The sequence below is a fragment of the Monodon monoceros genome, unplaced genomic scaffold, assembly GCF_005190385.1.
Source record: "Monodon monoceros isolate NGI ecotype Baffin Bay Population unplaced genomic scaffold, NGI_Narwhal_1 Super_Scaffold_8, whole genome shotgun sequence".
Lineage (NCBI taxonomy): Eukaryota > Metazoa > Chordata > Mammalia > Artiodactyla > Monodontidae > Monodon > Monodon monoceros.
This window is the reverse complement of record NW_021703785.1, coordinates 46086928-46097243: the sequence shown is the minus strand read 5'-3', so window position 1 is coordinate 46097243 and position 10316 is coordinate 46086928. Positions and strand designations below refer to the sequence as shown.

The following is a 10316-nucleotide window of genomic DNA, read 5'->3' as shown; positions in this document are numbered from 1 at the left end:
ACCTGGACCTGGATGTTTTCACTCTCAGGTTAGGGAAGTTTTCAGCTATTATATTTTCAACTATGTTCTCTGCCCCTGCCCCTTTCTCTCTCTTCCCCTCCTGGGACCCTGGGACCCCTATCATGTGAATGCTAGTATGCTTGATGTTGTATCAGAGGTCTCTTAAACGAACCTTATTTATTTTTATTCTTTTTTTTTTTTCTTCTATTCACCTTCAGTGTTTTCCACTACTCTGTCTTCTGGCTCGCTGATCCTGTCTTCTGAGTCATTTAATCTACCATTGATTTCTTCTAGTGTATTTTTTATTTCAGTTATCCTATTCTTCAGCTATGTTTCATTTGTCTTTATATTTTTAACTCTTTCAATTAGTTCTTCTTCTTGGATTTTAACTGGTTCCTTTATTTAGAAAATAGTCTTCTGTTTTCTCATTTTGCCTAATTCACTGTTTTTATTTCTATGTATTTTGTAGGTTGATTTCATTTCCCAGCCTTGGAGAGTGGCCTTTTGTAGGAGATGTCCTATGTGTCCCAGCAGCACACACTCCTCTGGTCATCAAAACTGTATGCTATTGGGCTGCCCCCTACATGGCTCTGTGGTTCCTTTGTGTGTCTAGCTGACTACTGTGGGAAATCTTGTAGTTGGGGATAGCCTCCCGTCTGGTTGGTTAACAGACCCTGCATTATGTAGAGGCTGCTGGCCACTTGTGGGTAGGGCTGGGTCATGAAGTAGCTGGCTGCAGCCCCAAATACCGTTAAGCTAACACTATCTCCAGGAACCCCAGGACACTGCAGCAAGAGACCCTGGAATCTGACTCTGTCCACCAGTAGCCAGCATTATCCCCAGGTACAACCTGGACCCCAGACTTACCCACGAGCAGACAGACACAAGCTCCAAGCCACCTAGGACCCTTTAGCTGACAACCCTGAGATCCAGCCATACTCAGCATTGGGCTGACATCAGCTTTGAACACCCCAGACTGCAGCCTACTGTATCAGGAACTGGCTCCACCTACCAGCAGGACAACACTAGGTCTGGGACCCCTAGCTCTGCAATCAACCACCCTAGGACTCAGCCCTGCCCAACAGTGGGTCAGCACTTGCCCTGGTTGCAGGGCCTGGGGATCCTGGATTTGCTATCAGTCCCACTGGTGGGTGGGCACTGGGTTTGTACAGCTGGCTGTGGGGCCCCAAGGGGTCCTGTGGCTAGTGTCAGTGCACTAGTGTGTGGGGCTGCGTCATGGGCCCTCTGGTGGACAGGACTAGGTTTGGGGAGGCTGTGGGCTCAGGGTTCTTAAGGCACCTGGCCTAATGGTGGAAGGAACTGTGTCCTCTCTTGGATAACTGCTTGGTCTGAAGCTTCCAGTACTGCTGCCACCAGCCATGGCTGGTGGGCAGGACTAGGTCCCACAGCTAATGAGCCAGAGTGAGGATTCTAAATTGGCATTTGCCAGCACCAGCATCCTCATGTTAGAATGACCTCCCCAAAATGGCTGCTGTCAGTGTCTATGTCCTCAGGGTGAGCTCCAGTTTCTTCCTAAGACTCTCCAAGTTCATTAGGTGGTTTGACCCAGGTTCCTTTCAAATTATTGCATCTCTCTTGGGTCCCAGATCATATGAGATTTCGTGTGTGCTCTTTAGGAGTGGATTCTCTTTCCCTCAGCTCTCTGGATCTCACAAAAGTAAGCCCAGTGGCTTTCAAAGCCAAAGTTCTCTGGTCTTATCTCCTGATTCAGGATCCCCAGTTTGGGTAGCCCAATGTGGCACTTGGACCCCTTACTCCTTGGGGAAAACTTCTACAATTGTAATTATCCTCCTGTTTGTAGGTCACCCACCTGAGGGTATGGGTCTTGACTATACTGCATCTCTGCCCTTCTTACCTGTCTTGTGGTTTCTTCTTTATATCTTTAGTTATGGAATATCTTTTCTGCTAATCTTCTGGTCTTCCTCATCAATTGTTGTTCTGTAAATAGTTGTAATTTTGGTGTGCCTATGGGAGGAGGTGAGCTTAGGGTCTTCCTACTCTGCCACCCTAGCCACTCCCTGAGGAATTTTTCTATTATGGACATTTTCCTATTATGTTATGGGTCTCTGGATCTTATATAAACCATCTCTTTTAGATGTTTTTTCTGACACTGTTTTTGCTTGAGATAGGTTGGGCACTCTCTCCTTAATACCAGGTGGAAGTGAAATTGCAGGTTCCTCACTCAGTCTCTATCGATACCCAAGGTTGGGGAGGGGCCTCATTACAGCTGGTCAAAGATGGGATCTTTATTTCATCTTCATAACCACTGTGGTGGATGTGTATATATTATTGCTGTGCAAAGTTGAATGTCCTGACTCTCCACTAGACATGCTCTGAAACTGTCTACTGTAAAGAGGGAGGGATACTCTATTCCTTCAGGGTGGACATGGAAGTTCAGGTTCTGCATGTTGTTTCCAGTGATACCACGTGGGGGAGAAGATAACTTGTTACTGCCAGGAAGAGGTGAGAACCCTGGCTCCCTACTTGGCCTTTTTGATACTACTCCAGCAGTATAGTTGAGTACATCCTCACAGACCCTCAAGGTTGGAAGTTCAGGTTCCCCTCATTGCCTCTGCTGGTGTGGGAAGGGTTGAGATTGTGTTTTTTTCTGAGGTGTTTACAATTAATAGCACTGTTATTATCTAAAAAATATTTACTTTTTGCTAAGTTTCTCCTTTACCGAGAGAGAGCAAGCTTTGGTTGGGCTGTTTTTGATTGTGCCTGTTGGTGTTTTTAATTCTCAGCTTTTTCAGCTTAAAGTCTTTGATTTATGAGGTAAAAAGAAAACCCAGGGAACTCACCACTGTGTTGCTCCTTGGATCTTATGTTTCCTAGCTTCCCTGTCTTCTTCTTTTTCTTTAAGTCTTAAAATATTTTATATATAATGTCCAGCATTTTTAGTTGTATTTAGCAGAAAATGTAGGACAAATGTATGTCTACTTCATTGTTTCAGAAGTGGTAGTTAAGTTTATATTTTAAGACAGTTTTTGAAAGACACATTTTTATTTTCCATATCACATTTGTAGGAACATTTATATCAATTTCAACTACAATAATAGAAAGCATCTTTATAACACTTTTCTTCTATTGATACTAAGTAATAATGAAGGGGATATGCTTGATTTATCATTCTGGAGAGAGATCAGGTTATATATTTAATGTCTATTGTTTTAGTATGTTTGCCTTGAAATAGGAGGAGAGATTAATTAATCTAGAGAATTAACAATTAGACCTTGCCTTAGTCTATACTATTTGAATAATCAACTTGTTCAGGAAAATTATTAACAAGAGCTACTTAGTAAGCATTTCAAAATTTAAATGTTTGGAGGCAAAATGTAGAAAAATAGGCCAATCTGGAAAATTGATTACAATTATTTTTAATGTCAGCTTGAAATTTGTTCAAATTTGTGAAAGTAATCAACTGACCTTTGAGAGTTTACTCAAATATACAAAAATACAATTGAAATACATTACAAAATATGGAAAATGTTTTATTTATTGAACTGTTAATATAATATGGGATGGAAAATACCTTCAGGAGTTTTGAACTTTACAATGATCTTCATTTGGCCATGTGTCCCTTCCTTTTCTCCTCTGTCACCATTACTGTACTGAAGGATATACAAGAGAATAAAAATATTAACATCAGTTTTTGAAGGATTACCCAGACATGGAAAGGAAGGCACACATATTACTGTTTAAATCAAGCTTTTTTTATTTTGAGGTTATTGTATTTTCACATGCAGTTGTAAAAGATAATATAGAGAAATCCCGTGTACTGTTTACCCAACTTCTCCTAAAGTTGACATCCTTCAAAAACTATAGGACAATATCCCAAGTAGAATATTGGCATTGATACAGTCAAGAAACAGAGCATTTCTATAACCATCCAGATGTCTCATGTTGTCCTTTTATAGTCATATCTGCTTTCTTCTCACTCACTTCTCCTTAACTTCTAACAACCACTAACTTGTTATCCATTTCTATAATTTTGTCATTTCAAGAATATTATTTAAATGGAATTATACTGTATGTAACTTTTAGGGATTTATTTTTCACTCAGCATAATTACCCAGAGATTCAGACACATTTTTGTGTTTTTAAATGTTTTTTTCCTGTTTATTGCTGAATAGTATTCTCTGATTTGAATGCACCATAAGATTGTTTAATCATTCTCATATTAAAGAACATCTGGGTTGTTTCCAGGTTTTGGTTATTATTAGTAAAGTAACAACTTTATTAAACATTAAAGTACAGGTTTTTATGTGAACATAGGTTTTCATTTCTCTTGAATAAATTCCTAGGAGAGAAATTTTTGGTGGTTAGCTGTTTACATATCACTACTCACCTATCAGAATGACAAATATAAAAAATATATATACACTGACAACACCAAATGCTGATGAGGATGTAGAGAAACTGGAACACTCAACCTTTAATGATGAAAAAGTAAAAACATATAACCACTCTAGAAAACACTTTGGAAGTTCCTTCAAAATCACAAATCAATTTTTGGTCTACTTTTTGGAGCTCATGACAGGCTCCCAGGTATCTGGAACTGTGGAGTTAAAACAGTCCTTTGGAGAAGCAGTTTCTACAAATTTCCTTATTGTTTAGCTCCACACGTAAAAAAAAAATTTTTTTTGACTACACCTTAATAAATACACACTTACATGCAAATTATTAATATACCCTATGGTTCTAGTACAAAATGTACATTGAAAAATATATACAAGATATACATTTTAAAAAATACATAAAAATGAATGTAAATCAAATGTCAAAATTCTGATTTAATTATTTGTGTATGTTTTCACCACACACCGGTGACTCACCCAACATAGTCCTTAGTGTTATTCCCAAATGTGGAGATAGCCAATTTAGAGTCACATAGCATAGCAGCTCAAGTAGAAAATTTATGCATTAGAGTAAATGAAGCATTCCCCTCTTGGTCTCTAGCCCAATTGTCTTCTACAAGGATCTAAGAGTGTGAGCATTGAAATTCACAATGGTTGGAGGTTTATTCTTTCATGGAGTTTGGAGAAATAACAAACCTGTAAAAGTCTGAGTCTTCAGCAGCAGCAGTCAAAGGGTTATGTAATTTATGGAGTATCTCCTGTCACTGTAGTAATCTAAGCAGGAATATATTTTAGGTCCAGTATACCCAAAATAAATATTAAGGCTATATTATGGCTAATTCATTGCCCTAAATTATTTTCTGATATATTATTTTTAGAGAAAATTAGTTACCTCTTATGGAGTCTATGGAAGTCAATGACTATTCTATTTAGTACATATTGATCTTTTTCTTAAGATCCAGATTAAGAATTATAGCAGGTGAGCTGGAGTACTGTTTCATGCCAGAAAGAGATGTTGATACAATATTTTCAAACGGAGAAAGTACTTCTAGCAGAAGAGTAGAAGGTAAGGGAGTTTGGAGGCAGTGAACAGGCAGTCATGTAACCATGACAGTTGGTATTGGTCACAGGTATCTCTGTGGCAGTCCAGAAGAGGATACTGAGTTAAATGAAGCATATGAAGATAGAAGAATGATTATAAAGTTTATTTATTGTGATAAGCAGGGGTTGTTGACTCAATTATTTTAAGTTAGGGAGGTCAAGTAACCAAAGATCAACCAAAAGGATGGTGAACTGCTGTCAATTATGTGCAGCCTGTTCCCCAGGATGGACTTTTATTAAAATAAGCCAGTCTGAGTGACTTCCAACTTAAAACAACTTTCATATTAAGGCCACAGCACTTATAAAAGTTTCAGAAGGAGCTAATCCTTCACTTTGGGGAAGAGTTCAAAGTGTCTTTGCTCAATAGACATGATGATTTTGTATTTCTATAGAACCATAATGAGCGGAAAATGGCTTCAGTGTTTTGTTTTGTTTTGTTTGGTTTTTTGTTTTTTTGTTTTTTGTATTTCCAAGCATATTAGAGGAATGGGCAATCAGTTTCATAACTGAGTTAAGAGAGCCCGAAGGAATATGCCTACTATTTCTTCGCAAAATTGGAAACAAAAACAAAAAACCAAAAAATACCTCAACAATAGAGCTCTCTGCCCTAGTGAGAAAAACTCTAGTCAAAATTACACCTGAAGCCATCCCTGGTGTAGAAAGGAAAGAAACATTGTCTTAGTTTTCATCATGAATATGGGTTCCATATCAAAATCATTAAATGCTTCACATCCTTCTAGCACTGTTAGAGAAATAGACAAACATTTGCTAAAGTACTAATATTCTGCAAAGAGTGCTTACAGCTGAAATAAAACTTACACAAGAACACAAAATTAAAAGACATGCACCTTAATGGGATAAATCAAGGGATTTATTACCAGTCTAGATATTGAGCTTGTTAATATTAAATTTAGAAAGAAAAAAGACTCTCTTCAAGGTAACTTATTTATGCAATGACTCAGTATTATGACTTTAGATTCCTTTAAATCAAAACAATCAGGGAATAAATAGTTAACTACATCACTTATGTGAGGTGATGACCATATTAATTGTCTTGATCTTGTTAATCATTCCACAATGTATATGTATATCAAATCATCAAGTTACACACTTTAAATATATACAAATTTTTATGTCAATTATTCCACAATAAAGTTAGAAAAAAAAGAAAAAATAATAAAAACACTTAAAGACAGCAGCAACAGTTGTCCCCCAAACACGGAGTCTTGAAGCCCAAGTCTTACCAGAATCAGGATGAGGGAGTGGTGGGTTAAGGTGGGGTTATTGGCTATGCCCCTGCTTGCGGCCTATCTGCACATCACCGCCCCTCCTCCCGCCACCCCCACCTTTCCTCTCTTCTTCAATCATGGAAGTCATCAGGCAATTTTTTTTATCTAAAAGGGACTGAGTATCTTCTACTAAGACTCTGTGGGTGTGGTTTGAAGTCCGGAGATAGTCGTGCTTTTATATGGTTTTACAATGTCCAGCTATGATTGGTACAAGATATGGGAAGTCTGACCCTCAGGTTTCATTGAGTGATTGTCCTCAATTTCCGAGGTTTTGGCTTCAGTGACAAACCAAGACCACATGACTATTCCATATTTGAGCAGGCCAGCATCGTGGAGGCGCTTTTGCGGCATCTGGGGTTCCAGAACTGTAGGATCAACTTGTTGTCTCATGTCTGTGGAGATATCTTTGCTCAGGAGCTGCTCTATAGGTTCAAGCAGAATAGATCTGGTCAGCTTACCATTAAGAGTCTCTGTCTGTCAAATGGAGGTATATTTCTTGAAGCTCACCTTCTTCTCCTTCTCCAAAACCTTCTCAAAGATGGAGGCATGCTGTCACCCATCCTCACGTGACTGATGAACTTTGTATTCTCTTGAGGTTTCTCCTCAGATTTGGGGCTGTACACCTGACCCTCTGAGAGTGAGAGTGAGCTGTGGGACATGTGGGCAGGGATACACCACAATGACAGGAACTTGGTTATCGACAGTCTATTGCAGTATATCAATCAGATGAAAAAGTTTAGAAGACACTGGGTGAGAGCTCTTGTCATTGTATCTATTCCCATTCATTTTATCTAAGGGCCATTGGATCTGGTAAATCCCTATCCAGAGTTTTCGGAGCTGTACAGGAAAATGCTGCTGCAGTCCACAGTGTCATTCTGGATGACCACATTAGCCACTATCCACAGCTAGAGGATCCCATGGGCTTCTTGGATACATATATGGGATTCATCAACTCCTTCTGAGCTGGGAAGAGTAACTTCCCTGTATTACCTCCCCTATTCCCTTATCTGTTGTGTATTCCACTTAGGAAGAAATGCCACAAAAATCTCCTGGCTACCAAACACTATTCTCTCACAAAAGTCCACCTGACTCACACTGGTGAACAGCATATACTAAAAGGCTAGCAGAAGCTCTACGGGTGACCTAATAGTTCACCTCCCATTCCTTTGACATCTGATCAGGTGTGACATCTGATCAGGCCTTTTTCTTTGTGTTATTAGGAAATTCTGATGGGCATACTACTCACCAAAACAGAAAGACAGACAGACATTCTTTTGCATAAAAGTCTTTGAAACACTTCTATGGACTTTTCTGAAATATTGTATTTAGAAATGCTCATTACTGGCCCAACCTGATTGAAATTATGTGTAGTAAATAATAAGGAAGTGCCAACTTAACCTTGCCTAGAATGGCTTTAAGTTCTCTAAGCAATACAACTTTAACTGAGAGCAAGTCTCCCTTGTCATAACTTTGGATTTAGTTTCATTAGCTTCTTCTAATTGAAGACACTTTGTTAGATTTTGATTTAAATAAAGCAGTATTCTAAGTGTACTTTAAGACTATGATTTACCTACATGTATTTTACATATATATATTTTTTCTTTTATAAGGATACTAAACCAGCAGACACTTACTCTGGCAGAGTAGTTTAACGTTATTAAACATGTTTTATTTCTGAATAACTTGAACTAAATCCAAAATATTTACATAATTTCCTAAAACCACAGGACATTAAGGACAGTAGCATCTGTGTTGGAGATTTACCATTATTTGCTATTAGAACTGGTCTTTCCAACTAATAACAGTTGGACTCTTCATACCTCAGTGCTTAGAAGCATGTCCCTCCTGAGCTAGAGTGGAGAGGAAGGGAACATTGTATAGTCCAAGTTAGCAGGCTGAATATAGACTGATTGCTTAACTTCTCTTTGGTTGCCACAGAGAGAGTTCCTCACATAACTCAGCAACTCCTGTACTTCACAGACAGGAAAGTTCCAGAAACTTTAAGAACAAAGTCTGAAAGGTATATGATCAAATGGTGCTGAATACTTTTATTTTTTAAGCCACAGTTTTGTTGTCTTAGTTAAAACAGGGTTATTAAGTGATTATTTATATTTTTTTAATTAGTAACTTCCAGCATAATGATTGAAACTGGAATAAGTGTTTATTTTTATGAATAAAAATGAATTTTGACCAAAAAAGATAGCAGCAACAGCAAAAATACAGTAAAACATGTATTTGTGAATGTGCTCAAAAATGAGACAAATCAAAGCTCAGGAGGGCACATGTAAAAGGACATTTATTGTTCTTGGAAAACACAAAGGAAATAATTAATGGAGATGCTTTTTTTATAATAACTATAAACTGACAACATATAAAATTATGATATATCTATGTATAACATAGATATAATATGTATAATGTTATATACAGATATGTGGATAGATAGAGATATAGATGTAGATCTCACTATGTGCCAAAGAGATGGCAGGTTTTCGCAAGTAAAGGAGTAGAATTTCTGTTTTAGGGGATAAGGAAGAGCAATTGTGACCGAAAAGGAGGTGCCAGACAGTATTTAGGAGACATAGTAGTTAAATTTCTTAGTATAACTCTGACAACATTTATAGTTTTCATGAAAATAACCAATATATCTATTAAGAATGATCTGAATGCAGTGAAGTGAGAGAACTCAAAGAGCAGTAAAAAGTCAATTTATTTAAACTCATTAGTTTAGCTGAAATGTTTAAGGTATCAACTACATGGTGACCCAGAACAATGCCTTTTATAAGTATTTAATTACAAATACCCAATAGTGATATTTTGCATATCTCTGTTGCTGCATCATGACATTGACTGTCAGTGACTTCTTTAGCACTGGAAATAGGGTTATTAGTGCCTTTAAAACTATTCAGACTAGAGAACCAATTCTAGGATTCTAGAAGCCCAGAAAAAATCCAGAAAGCTCATCCGTAAGATTCTGTTCTTTTAGAACCAGTCCTGTTACCGAAATCTGTATCAGTTACAGTTCTCCAAAGAAACAGAACACACACACATTGTAGTCACTATGATAACATTAGTAAGATATGTATATGTAAGAATGTGGGAAATAAATCTGTCAAAACTTCAGTGACCTTCAACTTCAGTGAAATTTCTAGAAGTCCAGTGGTGTCCCTTCTAAGGTGAAGGATAAGTTGTGACATCTGTTCCCTAACAACCGGAAAAAAGGCACAACACTTATTTTTCCTCTGGATTTGGAGGCAACATATTCTTCTTTGGGTTTACTACTCCAGGCCATTTAACAAGGGACCCAAAAAGCTGCTTGTTTTGTATGGGGCCCATAACATACAGTCCTGAGGAGATGAACAAGGAGATCATCAATCACAGAGGCAGAGAAGATAAGTCTCAATAAAGGGAGGATGAACATCTAATAGTATGCAGATGAGGGTGAAGGACAGATTTTTGAAGCAGTTAGCCTGAATAGATTAGAAAGAAGGGGCTAGATGAGGTAGGTAAAATTCAAGGGGTGAATTTCAGGATAAAAAATATTGAC

At 37.8% G+C, this 10316-nt stretch overlaps 1 pseudogene; it reads left to right on the top strand.

Annotated features, from left to right (window-relative positions):
* Nucleotides 1-6734: 6734 nt before the first annotated feature.
* LOC114888322 lies at nucleotides 6735-7731 on the top strand (annotated as a pseudogene).
* The last annotated feature ends 2585 nt before the right edge of the window (nucleotides 7732-10316 follow it).